This window comes from Notothenia coriiceps, unplaced genomic scaffold (genome assembly GCF_000735185.1).
Source record: "Notothenia coriiceps isolate Sejong01 unplaced genomic scaffold, NC01 NC01_scaffold00037246, whole genome shotgun sequence".
Classification (NCBI taxonomy): Eukaryota; Metazoa; Chordata; class Actinopteri; order Perciformes; family Nototheniidae; genus Notothenia; species Notothenia coriiceps.
Window position 1 is genome coordinate 17,361,610 of NW_011369947.1, and position 15,764 is coordinate 17,377,373.

A 15,764-nucleotide genomic window follows, 5' to 3' on the forward strand; every position below is an offset into this window, starting at 1 on the left:
TCTGACTCTTGTCATTATGAGGGATGCCTTCAGAGTTGCTCTAAGTACATTTTAACGTGTCAAATGGTAAGATATGCAGAACAATTGCCTGCTGTACAAACTATAGTTCCATTGTCTTATTAACACAAAGCTAGGCTGGTGGAATTACTCAGTACAGTTGGAACGGCTGTGACTTAAATGTATTGCAAATATACCGTACATAACATGAATCCTAATTATCATTTGTGATTGTGAATAGACTTCAAAACCATGATTTTACAATTCTATCTCTTTCTGAAGATCCTTGATCTATGCTGAATTTCTTTATAGCAAGCGTATATTTCCACCCCCATTGACTTTGTTGAAAGTGGTGGTGCTTCTGCTGTTGTGCAGTGCAGTGTGCTTTGAAGTTACCCTTGCCATTAGGTCTCTGTAGAAGAAAAAAAAAGAAGCTGCTTGTACGGATTAATGAGAGAAGCAGTCTTACATTATTGATACATTAAATGTATACACCGTGTAATATCAAATCAGTTGTAGAAGCCACATTCTAAAAATAGTACTCAGTACACAGTATTAGGTTAACTGTGGAAAAGAATAATGTAATCCATGTGTAAAATATATATTTAAAAAGTAAAGATATAAACGTATAATTAAAATATAATTAAACTGTTAGGCAAATACCATAATGGCAAGATGGTAATAGCAATGCTTTTAAGGGACTTAATGGGTTTATTTTCTTATGGGGATCAATGAGACGTCATCACCAACAGAGAAAATCAAAACATTTTATGAAGTGACTTTTAAGCCAAACTTCAGACATTGTGACTGCAATATTTTGTTGCTGACATGAGCAAATTCAACAGACACAGACCCACAATTGCCCCTCCTAGATTCGAAACAGAAGGGAAACATAAACATTATGACTATTTTTGTTTTTATTCTTTTAGCACCCAGAATGTGTTAAAGGGAGTAAAAGAAAAAAGAGAGAAAGTGAGAGTCGTATTTGGAATAATGGCAAAAATACTTATTTTCTATCTGCCTCTATACAGCTGCTGGCCTAAAGCAGTACTACAAACATGTTGTAAAAAAATAGGTCAATCAGGGTAAACTAGAGACTTCAAAATCTAATTGACAATTGTGTTCCATTAGCACAGCAGTTCCTTTGATTTTCATTATAAAACACTGCTGATTAAATAAGTAGAATAAGGTAACTAACAGTGCTCTCTGAAAAGCTACACCGTAATTCTTTTTTTTTCATATAACATTTAACAAAGCCACCTCCAAGCTAACATCCGTCTGTCAGCTCTGGGTCTAATAAGGTGAAAGGTATGATTTTTGCTCCCCATCCCCTGCTGTGGTGTTTTCTTTTTGGGGACAATGAGGTCAATGCCCACACCTCAAATATCAATGCTTTACAAATTCTTCATTTATATAATAATACATTCCATTAGAGTTGTTTTGACTGAACTAAGGTGATTGGCTTTCTGCAACAAGAATAGGTTGGTTGGCTAGTGGCAATCGCTCATTATTTTCTGTACTTTTCACTTTTCCTCCTTATTTCAACTTAATGTCACAGAGTTTGGGGACTGTATGAGAGCAGCTAGGTGACTTAACCCTCTCAGCTTTGAAACCTAGCTGAAAAGATTTATTTAGGTTATCCGTATCAAGGCAGATGTTAGTAAAATACAGTTTATGCTTGCTAATTGATAACTTGTATAGTTGTTTGTTATAAAACACCATTGATACACATTGCCTATTTTGTAGGAGGATTTATTTGTGTTATTGTAGGGGAACTTTAATGAAGAAATATAATTTATTTACTAGAAAAGCCTTTTTACTTGTATCTGGTCTTACTCTAAGTGGTTGTCAGGCCTTTTCCCAATCAGCTGAAGGAAACAGTATTTGCACACAAGCCACAGAGAGGTAGCCTGAGCTGATCGCCTCAATAGCAATCTGGGCCACTCACAGAAATTATGAAGCCATTTATGAGACTGGACTGCACTCTCTCTCTTGTGATTTGGAAAGTCTTAGATGTCTCAATGGATGGTTGACACATTAACCAGGGAATCCATTACAGGACGCAACAAACCATCAACAAAATAGCTGAAGTAAAAATATTCCGCAGTTCAATTACTTACAGATCTAAAGCAGTGGTGTAAATGAAACATCACAGTGCAGCCTGTGATTCAGCGGAAGTGAAATCCAGACTAATACTTTTGGCTGACTTTCTAAGCCCCTGTGGACAAAAACCTCAGAGATTAGCATGAGCACCATCGCTTCCTGTCAGAATGAGCTGCCTTCATCTCTGACCTTCAGACATGCAACTGTTTTGCAGAGCAGGAAACAGAAGAGTGTTTCGGATAAACAGCTTACGGGATGTACTGTTTACCGATGAGGTACTCTACCTCTAATGTAGAAAGATCAATAACATGTTAAAGATGTGTTTCATAAGGTTAAAGTTCCTATAAGGTTAATTCGACCATTACCATTAATGCAACCATTATTGCTAAAATATACTCACAATAGCTGATTGAAAGGCTTTTCTGATTGTAGATATACACAGAAGGCCTATTTGTGTGTTGACATGCATTTCCATCTTAATAGTCCTGTCAAAAAAATTGTCTTTTGTGTTTTTTAATTGAAAAAGATGCCATCGAACAAGCTCTCCTGCTGAGAGTTAAAATGCGGTGCTGCACTGCAACAACACATGGACACATATGGACATACAAGCATGTTGTACACAATGGCCCTTAAGGTTTGCACTAGGTGACATCATCCATTATTCACCAGTCCCCTCCAAGGTCACATGCTTAATGAAGATTGATGTTGCTGTGATGTAGACTAAAATTGACAGCATTGACTGTGCGGCAGTGTGTGTGTGGAGGGATGTGTCTGTGTGTAAACAGGAAATAAGTTGGAAAGTGAGAATTAAAGATGGACAACAGCCCTAATCACACAGAGACTGTTTCAAGAGTGTAAATACATTTCAGATCAGATGCCATAAGCAGTGTCTACAGGCTGTGTGTTTAGGCTACATAAGCTTGTCCCAATTGCTTTTCAGCCCCCTACAGCTTCCATTCAGCCTCCATAGCTAGTTGGCCATGATTGATGAAAGGCACTAGACCACAATGGTGAGGGAGAGGTGACCACTGGAGCTTACAGCCGTGGATGTATTAGTGCCACATACAGTAGAATGTAGGTTCATATTCTCTTAAGCATCAATCCCATTTCAGATAAAGCACCTTGGTGAGAAGAGCTTGTTGTGTCACTTTGAGAGTCTTTTGGCTTAAATGTGTTCAAAGGTAGTATAGTATAGTATAGTCCCCCCTTGATGATTCTTGGGAACAATAATTCCTCTGCAGGTTCTCATTTTACAAATAAAAAATAAATAAATCCTGACAATAAAAATATTATAACATGTATGACACAACGCTCTTTTTAAATGAATTATTTTATGATTTTGGGGATCTTTGCCTTTTTATTTGAGTAAAATATGAAATCAAATGTAAACATAGCTTGAGAGAACACCTCACATTTTAGTCATGTTCACACCTGATTATCATGCCCCTATTATTACTTAGACGAAAATGATCTGTTATTAAAGATTTTTCATTGTGACAGCACAAGTGGTAATTGATCCTTTAAAGGTGGGGTAGGTAATTTTGGAGAAACCAGCTCGAGTGCGCTAGAATTTGAAAATAAACAGCCGGACCAAATCTGCCACGAAATAAGTGTTTTTTTTAATTATCATTTATTTTTTAACGAGCAACTGATCCAAACTAGTCATGGGATGCATGATGCTAATTTAATTGCTGCTGCTTAACAGTTATGTATAACAATGCATATTTGTGAAGCATTGGATCCTATGGACAAAATATGTGTTCCTTTTTAAAGAGTTATTGACTCATCATATATCACATCTGCCCTGAAGCCAACCCTGTAATCCTCTCCAGTTTGCCCTGTGTGTCCTGTGTCCTTCCTGCACCTGTGGCATTTCTCAGGCTATGATTTGGAATCGTCATGGTAATGCTTTTTCTGACCTCCAGGGTCATGACATCAATCTCTGAAGAGGGAATAGATTTGTGTAAGACACCTGGAGCCATTCACTCTGCTAAGATGACTTATCCACTTTATGGTGATGGCCCTATTCCAGGACATGGGGGTTAGTTTAACTCTCCGGGTTGGCTATCTCTTTTCTGAGGCAGTGTTATTGGAATCTTTGAACGCCTTGTGGTTATCTTGTTCATAATTTGCCTGAGTGTGTTTTAATAAAAACAATTCAAGCACAGAGGTTGGTTTAAAGACACATGATGCTAACCACCATGCCCCAGTCAATGTAGAAGTGGCCGCACATGTTTATTTACATATCCGCATGCAGCTGATGCTCTGAACAAGAGCTTTTTAAAATGGGCAGTGAATGATTCGCTGTCTGACAGGACAGTAAATAGAGCAATCTTGAATTAAAAGGAAAACTATCTCTTATCAAAAAGCCTTGTGAAAGAGGCATTTCAAACTTGGTTTGAACAGTTTGGCTGTGAACAAGTCACCTGGTGAATATCATGTTTTAGCCCTGGTGCCTAGCCAGATCAAACATTGGAAAACATATTAATATGGTCGTAAGTTCATGTACCTGCCTCAAATCCCTGCATTGTCCATGGAAGCTGGTGAGAAGCATGTGAAAGGAAAGATCAAAGACTAAGAAGTCCTTGACTACTTTTTGCTATATACATCAAATCTGTGACCTTCATGTTACGGCATACGCTGTCAACGTTAAATTGCCCGGAAGTAATAATTTTCTTGGGATCTTTTGTTGGCTGAGCTTTTGTTGGATGACAGCTGTGCTCTCGAGGGATATGGGAAGAGGAATGTTTTCTTTTGTTCAGGTTGAGTGTCAGGCCTAAAATGATATATGCTGATGCGAAATATGTCAACTCAACATTGGCCTGAAGGTTCTCCTTGGAGCAGGTATTTACTGGAGCGCCGTCAGCATATTGGACCAGGCTATAAATTCGTTGATGCAGAATACGGCCGGACACCTCCTCATGTGTATTTCTGTGGGAAGCAATCTCTGCCAAACAGGCCATCCATGCTGGGAAGACACAGAATAGAGGAGATGGACTTTATGAGGCTTCATGGTCATTGTTATTGTTGTTAACCAATCAGTGCACTACATCACTATACTTGTGCTTTGTCATGTGTCTCTGCCTTAATCAGTTTCTGTTATCATCTAATACTACTTCACCACTCTCACTAATCTGTACAGCACGGCCATGTTCAGAGGCCTCCCCTGTCATCTGTTTTCTCTGGAAACCTTCCTCTTCCTCATTGATATCGCCCACCCATCAATCATCATTTATTCACCCATAGACGTCCAACTGTCCATCCAACCACCTTATCCTCCTCCAACAGTGTCCATTACATCCTCCTACATCTCCTTTTCTTCGTTCCACTGTTATGCTATGTATTCCACCCATGTGCTTCCTCTCCCTCCAAGTGCTGATTTATCTTCTTTTAATTCACTCTCTGCTGAGCCCTCCACCTTACTATTCCCTGACTCGTTGTGTCTTTTCTTTGCACCATTTTTCAGTTCCTTGCCTTTTTTTTTCATTTTATAGTAAAATGATTTTTTTATCCCTCCACAAGACAGATTTCCCAGCTTCCTTTCACCATTTTGACATTATAGGAACTACTTTCCCATATTGCCTCTTCTCCTCTCCTCTCCTCTCCTCTCCTCTCCTCTCCTCTCCTCTCCTCCTCAATTGCTGACCTGTAACCCCCAACAATCTTACCTCTCCCCCTGTTTTGATCCTTTAGCCCCCTCATTCCAGTGCTCATTGAAGGGGAATCACTTTCACCTTTACCATTTGTCTATTACTCTTCTTCTACCTCCTCTTATTGCCCCTCTCCCCTACTGTTTTCCACCACCAGCCCTATACTGAGGACACATACTGTACTTGTCCCTCATTGCCTTTCTCCTCTTACCTAACTGTCCTTAACATTTAATATTAGAAGGTCAGGACAGGTTTGCTATTGTAAGACTGCAAAAATGTCTTAACATTTAGTCTTTAGCTACTTTGAATGTAAAGCACTGGTGTATGTGCTTTGTCTTTAGACAATATTTTTGAGTGTCCTAGTTTGCGAATGACTCATAAATGACAACATGCAAAAGCTTTGTTGTTATTGATAACTCGTTGTTTAACACAACATTAACATTGTTTGTGAATACACTCGGATCACTTGAAGTCTTAGATGTTTTTGCAGAATATATAGTTGTAAGAAAGTCATCATTTTTTTTGAGACAATAAACAACAACTGGCATGCAATATGTTGTCAAACTGTTAAAAAAAATCAATAGAAAACAGCCAAACCTTAACATTACTTTCCTCCTTGGTATACCGTCTGTTGTAGCCTATACGATTACTCAATGGTAAGTTTTTCAGGGGCAGGTTTGTGTAGTCAGTACTTAATTAATCCTTCTGATATTGGTACAGACTTGTTTTGTGCATGCTCTTTACCACTGCATGACGTAAATCTATAGTACATAAAGTGCACGGAATAAATAGTACATTCAGTTGGGGAATATTTTCATTTGCGGATAAATATGTGCTCGCTAGATCACCAGACTAATCCTTTAAGAGCCATAATACTTTCGCAAACAACGACTGTTAGTACTGCAGTCATATAAGACAGCAATTACGTTGTTCTGCTTTAAATAACACATGATTGATGTCTATAAGTCATTGTTTAGTTTCTCTATCAAACCTGATCAACAGCATTCATGGTGAAACAGTCAAAAACTAAAATGATGATTTCAGGGGGGGAAAGACAGCAAGTCCATCAGGAAGCTTACATGAATCCACTGTAAATCAGACACACTGCCAATTCTAAATTTAGCTTACATTTCTCTTACTTTTTCACGTGATGGGTTAGGCAGTCAGGATTAGGTCAAGTGTCCAGGCAGACAAGCTATAGTCATTCAACCATGCCTCGACCCAGGTGACACAACTGTCCGGTCAGAGCTTATCATTCGCTTGAAGGTTTCGTATTCAGTAAGATTTACTCTCATGGATTTTATGCAAGGAAAGGTTTGCTCAGATTATTTCCATATCCCTCTCATTCTCTCTGTGCATTGTATTCATAGCAGGCAGCAAAATATGTGTGATGACCAAAAGGTTTTCACCCAGTGGCATTTTGTTCTTCACATTTTCTAGATATCTGAGCTGAAATCACCCAACCATACATCCAAGAATCCATCCATCCACTTGTGTATCCCCGTTTCATCCGCTCTTTCACCCACCAACCCAGCCAGCAAGCTATACTGTAGCTAGCCATCTGTTATTTTCTCAACTTTTTCTCCTTCTATTTCAACCTCTCTCATCTGTTATCTCTCTCTGGCTTGCTTTCTCTCTCTCTCCCAAAGCCTATCTATGATATGAACTCCCCGCTCCAGTGAGCAGTGAACCTTTTTCCCAGACATCCTGACGGGGAGACCTTGGCAGAAGACTTTATGTAAGCAGTTCATTAGCTTCTCGGCTCTGGACCCCCACACTCACATGATAATCAGAGTGGCCGCCATGGTGAGAAATTACCCAGAAAAGTATCAATTTGACAAACAGAGTGAAAGCACTCCAGTCGGAAATGCTATGCAACTGTGACCCTGATCTCTGTGCTCTGCAGGAGTGAAGGCTTTGGGGCAGAAAAGGCAAGTCTGCTGATTTAAATGACACAGTAAAAGGGTTTTTATATGACTGACCTTTTAAACCATCACAAGAGACAACTCTTACACTTTAGTTTGGAAGCCAGCAATCGGTTATGATATGGTTTAATTTCAAAACAGAGTATTATACCTCACCTTGCAATAGAAAGCAATATAGCAGTTGTTTTGAGTAGAGCGTGTGGCACTGAAATGTCCTGTGTTACGGGAATGCTTATTGAATCAGGGTGCACTTCATGTGGCAGTATTTGCTCGAAGATGCTCCATATAAGCATTGCAACATTAATAGGTTTGGTATGGGGAAAACCCAGGTATGACTGCTGTGCAACAGGGGAACGATAAAGGCTCTAGGCTAAAATAAAGGTTTTTCAGTCATCTTTTTGGAAAAACTGCTAACAGGCATGTCTTGGTATAGAAAGCAAAGATTGTTCTGCAAATATCAGAAAAAAATAGTTTATAACTCTAGTAGTCACTGACCTGTCGGTTAGAAGAAGACAACTTTGCATGACTCACACGCTCACCGGCTCCACCGGTACACTTGTTTTTTTAGCAAAGCTGATTTGGATTTTTGACCAAAGTGACACATGAGTGTAAACTTTAGGTGTCACTTTGTTCGGTTCAGTTAGCAGAGAAAGGTAGGATGCTCTTGACTCTGCTGAGATCCAAAGTACAAGAGCTACTGTGTAGGTAAGTTAATGAAAAAGAGATTCAAATAACGGGTTATGTATTGTCTTTCTTAAAATTGACATATCAGTTATTCTAAAAGTATATACACAGAATATGTTTTACCTTTATGACCCATGGCAAAACATACCCTGATCGGCCTTCGGTAAACAAATACTTTTTCTGACCTTTCCGCTAACCAAAAAGTGAAGCGTTATTTGTTTGTCATAAATAATAATAGCCTATTTATACCAGCTAGGAATGTTTTATTTTGCTTTTTTTATGTACTTTAAGAGAATAGGAATTCAGTGAATCTGCATAGAGAAGGAACGTTGCTGCTTGACTGAGCAGATCCTGTATGAATATAACAACAGCAGCTGGTATGAGGTGTGGGAGAACTGACTCAAAGTTAGCCGTGGAACAGATGGACCAGCTGGTCTCTTCTGGTGGGTTACCATGGTAATGTGGATTTGACCTTATTTGTGTCTTAGTTCTACTGCCCCCGACCATTATTATAAAACTCCTTTATGGAAAATTGAAGGCATATATGACCATACTTATATACACATAAATGGCTCGCATGGATATCCATTTAAACACACTGTTGAATTACCCATCAACAAAAAACAAACACTTTATTTCTTTTTGCCCACACACATATGTACTCAACTATTTCCAGCAGGATCAGGCAGCCCCCGCTGTGCTTAGAGTCACTGTTGCCTCTTCTGTTCGACGTGCTTTCTAAACCCAGGGGAGGTCCCCAGTGCTGCTCATTAGCATAGGTTCTGTCCACAGCATGAGGCCTGTCATCAATCTTCTACTTAAGATATTCAAACATGCAGCACAAAAAGAGGAGAAAAAAAATTAGACACGGCAGGTGAATGTTACACTAGAGTCAAATGCCGGCTGGCAGAGTAGGTCATTGTACTTTTTGAATTCCCATCATTTAATCACAATGGTTATGTTTAATGTGTGCGTTATTCTTCATGTAAACCACAGAGTTTTTGTCTAAATGTAAGGAAAGGGAAGAGCTGTTTGAAATGGAAAATTGGTTACCTCTTTGCAGATAGCCACAGTATATGATTAAGATGCATGCTGGAGCTTCATTCATATTCATATTCTTTATGCGCATAATAATTTCTCTGTTCTGTACAGCCTGTGATTTATTTTAGTAAAGTAAGTGTATTTATATAAACTCTACTACAGGTAGCCTACTGCTGTACAAGAAACCCTCAGCCCTCTTAAATCTATATTGAATTTTACATCTTGATCTCCTCCTTTACTGGCTAACAAACTTACTCCTCACACTCTCATCCTGCATCTTTTATGACCTATTCCAAATTGCCAAAAAATATAAAATGCTAAATGCATTTATCTCAATAAGGAGTTCTTACTGCTATGAAGGCAGGTTTCCCTGCCAATAAAATTGTTTTCCCTCCTGAGTGCATGGTGCCAGGAAGCCCAGTTGATGTATTGAGATCCTTTAATGCTAAATCATGGTACCTAATATATTGATGGAGGCTATAAATTGCCTATAGTGTTGTTGTTGTTATCATGTAAGTGCTGGATGTTAAAGGATGTGCGTATGTCGTCTTATGTTCCTATTGTTTTTGTTAAACCAATGCTACTACGCATTTACAAATGTGAAACTAAATTAAAAACAAAATGCAAACCATGTTAATATCAGACGTTTTGATATGTTACAGACGTCACAGCATGTTTCTTCATTCATGTTACGTGGAGTAATGGCTGGTTGCATCCACAGTTCTGTATACAGTACAGTCAAATCTAGATGTTGAGGTCACACCAAGCTGCTCAATAGCACTGGTTCCTCTGCAAGTACAGATCGGCTAAACCCATGACCCTCCAACTCTCTCTCTCTCCCTCTCTCTCTCTCTCTCTCTCTCTCCTACACTCTCTCTCTCTATCTCTCTCTCTCTCTCCTACACTCTCTCTCTCTCCTACACTCTCTCTCTCCCTCTCTCTCTCTCTCCCTCTCTCTCTCTCGTAATCCTCAGAATGAATGCATTTTGACTAAACTGCAGTGTCAGGAGTAACACTACACTTCACAGTGAATGAATGTGAGATTTAGGTGTACCCGTTTGTGGACAGGGGCGGAGTTAAATCACATATCAGTCAAAAGCTGAGCAATCAGCAGTACTTTCTCAATAGTATTTGAATATGATTCAGCCATGTTGACGTATGGGTGAATAAATGCATGCAGTGGACAAATCAACACCCTAATGCCATCCTATACAATATCCCTATTACTATCATTGTAATGTTATATTATCATGATTGATTTCTGATAGAGACTCATTGTAGGCAGTAATGGATTGCTTCTTATTATAAGGTCTGCCTGTTTATTTGTTCACCAATCTAGAGTAAATATATGTTTATGTCAGTCAAATGTTACCAGGCTTGATTATTATTATTATTTATGTTTTAAATACGACTGTCATATAAAACTTCCACTTCGATGTGATGAACCATAATTAAAAAAACAGTGACAGTAAAAAAAAAGATGAGATTTGAATTAGTGACATGGACAAAATAAAAATACTAGCCTAACACTTAACGGATTAACATTTAAATAAACAATTAAATGAAAATACATGTCTAATGTTAAGACCACCAACACAGTCGGTGATGATCAATACAGTCAAGCAGTGTTAAGTCTTGCTATCCTTAGTACCTCTGTGATTTTGCCCATTGAAAGGCTGACAAAGAAAGGTCCGCCTCCAATTTTATTTTTTCGTACCATGAGACACATAATCAATATAATTCATAAAGCTAATCAAAACAGTCCCCCTTGTCCCTTTCTTCTAGCCATGTTCACTCGTACGTTTTCAAAGTGACAGGTTCTTTGTTTTACATATAAGATAGGTGGGATGCAGATGAGATTTTCCTTTATTCTGTTTTCAGAACGTTTGCAGTAGCATAGAAAAACAACAGAGCTAACGTTTCCCGAGGGAGATAAATAAATGTAGCTATAGGCATCTACAGTTTGTCACCTCCCTGCAATGGTAGACACATTTGATGAATTTTTCAACTTCACTAACTCATGCTGCTGGACACCTTTTGAGTCATGGTGGGTGGCACCTTGATGTCATTTCAAGGTTCAATTCACAATGAACAGCATCATGACGCATGTACAGTGTGATATTTACCGTTTATTTTGTTGTCTGACAAAAGCAAGTGTATCAGAGTCAATTAAAAGCAAACATCTCATTTATAAAGACTCACATCTGCATTTTTTTCATTTTGCAACTGCACAGTATTTAAAATCTTATTTCCAGGCACCATGTGTATGGAAAAAAGATCTGAGGTGTTTCACAGTTTTGTTATTTTGTCCCTCATGCAGTCTAAAACAAACACAGCATCTGTAAAGCCTTGATTAAATAAGGTGATTCTGATTACAATTCAGTTGGCTCGTCGCCCAGCCCACAGAATTGCATCTATTCATTTCATTTGTCCTCACCGGTCAGACAAACTGCAGCAACTTCATGACTAAAGTGTAGCTTTCACCTCAGATATATTCGTTACACATTGTAACCAAAGTAATTTTGTTACCCTGTTATACACAAGCCATTTGTAATACTTTGAATTTATTAATTACTAGTTTGATATTTGTGACAGAGATATTTGTGTCTCAGAGTGAAATCAATGAAACATGAATGATAAACGAAGACTTTTCTCATCTTCTCTGTGACAACACAGCGTGAAAGTGGGAAAAATAAACACTAAACAAGTCTTAGTGTGGCATACAGTTAGAGTTATTGAGTGTCTGGGAAATATGGCTCGGTCATGAGTTACAGGAAAAGAGAGAAGTGTTCTCAGGAGAAATTTGTTGGAGGAGAACACAAACCCGGAGCAGAAGCTGAGATGTGACCTTTAACCTGCCAGCATGGGAGACCCAGCCGCAGTTACCCTGCCATCTTCTCTGCAAACTTCCACAAACCTCACGCAACATGAAAAACTTGGTTGCTATGGTATCAAGAGGAATTTAAATGATATGCTGTTGCCATATGAAGAGACTTTATGCAGACAAGTTTAGAGCTGGCAGCGGATATAGCATGTATCTGTCTAATGGATATGATACATTATATTTGATTAGAAAATATTGAGCTCAGTGTTTGGGTATGCAATTAATATATCATAATATTTAGTTAGGAGCTTGTCTTTCGTACCAATACGAGTGGTATAAATGGCAGTAAAAAATGCGCAATCTTTTCGTACCAGTACATTTCCTTTTGATTCTCTGGGTATTTGCCTTAAAAGAAGACACTGGCAACAAGCATTCAGACCTCTCTTTTTGAAGTATTTGAATCAACATTTGACCAATAGCTTCAGGTTGTGTGACAACCTTCCAGAAATATGGGAACATTTTCTCATTGTATTCCTTTTAGATTTTGATCTTTCATTAAAATTCTCATAGATGCTCCTCATCTGCCAAGTGTGGTGTTTCCGCTCCAAGAGGGTATGGAGTGTATCGAAGGAGGTCGTTCGTCAGTGATTCTGCGGTTATTTTTAACCATCCCCCGTGTGCATGTCTAATCAGAACAGGATGTTCCTCATCAAATTAACCAGGAATATATTTTCATGAAATGAGACTGGGTCTGCACGTATACCCTACCACGATGTAGCAGACTAAGGTCAATTACACAGGAGGGTTTCTGGGGCCTAATGCAGAGTTGAGTATCGCAATTTTTCTACTAAAAGCTCAGAACCAGTGGAGGTTAAGCTTATTAGTTACCTTGTAATGAGGCAATAACACACTGACACAGTCATATTTGATTTTAAAGAAAAGTATGAGCACAGTTCTTTTTTTTTTTTTCTTGTTTTATACTTTTTTATAGAAACCATAACAAAAATATGGAAATTAATCTCTTCCTTTGTCTAGTAAAGTCAAGTACATTGTTTGAAGTGGACCTTTAAATTAACATCTAAGTGTTTAGTTTAACTGCATATTGTATCAGTTACCTGTGACAAGCTAACTATTTTGTTGTAGATGTAAAGCCATTAATTGGAATAAGACATTATATAAAAGCAGCTACATAGTAAAAAGATTCATTCTGTAACCTGTGCATTTTAGATCTGTAGTATTTATTAGAGTTATGGCCCAAGGTTGCCCATCATCTTTCTATATTCTACAACTACGACTCAAATCATATTTATGACATTTCGTCCTGCTTGTTTACAAATGGAGTTTCATCTCGCAGTACCCTAAGATCAGTAAAAGTGTCATGTTTGGGTAAGAAAACAGGTAAAATTGTTATGACACATCAATTACGCTGTGAAGAGCAAACTCTCCCTGTTTAAAATGATTTTGCAACAAGTTCACAGTTAAAAAGTCACTCCAGCTGTGAGGAGCCTCTTCAGAGCTCATTTACATTTCAAACAGGGACACATTGCTTAAGGAATTTCTTCTTGGGTCGATTAAAGATAGACTGAATAAGGAGCATCACTCTTCGAAACACTTCAGGCCCATAGTGTTCCATATATTCAACAGCTGAAATGCAGTATGCTCAGTGGTGGTTCTATTCAAAATGCTCCACATCAAATGAAACCTCCTAAGCATTGTTTCATGTACCGTACTGCCACTAAGCAGCACAAAGAATTGGAGATCTGTGTGCATGACACCACATTACATTCTTCAGAGGAAAAGGAGATGGAACGAAATGAAATGAGGTTCAGCCAGTGTTTCCGAGGCTCTTCCACACACGCAGAGACAGAATGAGAGAGTCTCAGTATATGTTTCCCATCTGTGTGACACTCCGTTCCGGGTTATTGGCTGGTTTGCGCCGCTGTGTTTCTCCTCGAGCACCAGCTTGGCATGTCAGGCACGAGAGAGTTCTGCTTGTGTATACCCCTTTTATTTATTCATCTTGTACCCGGATCTCCTATCCCCATCCCCTTTTTCTACTTATCGTATCTCACCCCTTCTGTTTCTATCCGCTATCCACTTCTCAGTTTATACTTGCCTATCCTCTCACCTCTCCAGCGTTGCATCTTCCCTCTCTGCCCCCTCCCTCTCCCCTGCCTTCTGTCTCTCCATCTTCTCCTCTCCTGGGTTGACAGTGTGGAAAGTTGAGGAATCAGACTGCATGTGACAGTCTGGCATTTGACTGAATCTGATGTGGTTAATATGGTGCCTGCTGACAGCGCTGTGGAAATCGTTCACAGTGGAGGAGCACTGAGACACAGCTACACTATGGCCTAGCTGCCCTCTATCACTCTGCTGCTCCAATGTCTGCGTGGGGGGAGCATGTGTTTACCTCTGCAAGTGTGAGTGCATGGACAATTTTTCCTTGTGGTCAAAGGTCAGCAGCATAAACGGCCTCCCTTTTTCTCTGCCCACACATATCATCCGTTCTCTAACAGCTATTCCGTCAAGGGTGCACATCCCCAGGAGAGGGACAACCAATGAGCTTCACTGGATGAATTAAAGTGATACTCACATTCACCTCCCGTCATAGCGTTGGATTTACAGGAAACAAAAGTGCTCGCAAAATTCATGTTGCATATTGGCTTACTTTGAATAAGGTCATTTTCCACAAAAAAAATGCTCAACTAAAACGTATTTTATTTACTCTGACACTCAATCACTTACCTTGAATTTGAATTTAGCAATATGTTTTTATTTCCTTTCTTGCATAAGTCATACTAACATTTTTAATTCAAGTAAGGTTATTGATAACTTGATATATTAGAATTTTCTTAAATATGTCAATGTGTTTCTATTCTTCTAAATGTATATATTGTTTAAATATAGTGGTTCAGGATTTTCCCCCTAAAGACTTGCTTTAAGACCATATTGCATCTTTAAATAAATTAAATAAACACATCATTAAAATTAATCCTACATACCAAATAGATTTCTCAATACACTTTGAGGCCAAAGGTCATGCAATATTCGGAGAACAATTTCTCTTTTATTTTTGTAATATATTTGTGAGTCATTTGTATGCCTTTATTATAGATTGGACGCAGTGTCTCAATGATGGGCAATTATAGGGGGAGGGATGGTGGATTCCATATAAAGGTCAACAGCTGACCTCGCACGGGGGGCTTGTAATTCATATTTTGCCGCCTATACCAGCTACTCATTTGATTCAATTTAATTCCAAATCCTACAAAAATGTTTCCTGATAACTTATTCAGCTGTGTAACCTTTTTAATATTGTTTTGTTGTAAATGTTTGTCTATTTCTGAATTAACTTATTGTGTCAGTGTGCTGAGATTCTGTACATATTTGTGCATGCATGACCATCTGTGTTGCATTGAAACATATGCACACACACACCAAGATATTGCTACATGTCAGTCTTTGTGTGTGTGTGTGTGTGTGTGTGTGTGTGTGTGTGTGTGTGTGTGTGTGTGTGTGTGTGTGTGTGTGTCTGTGTGT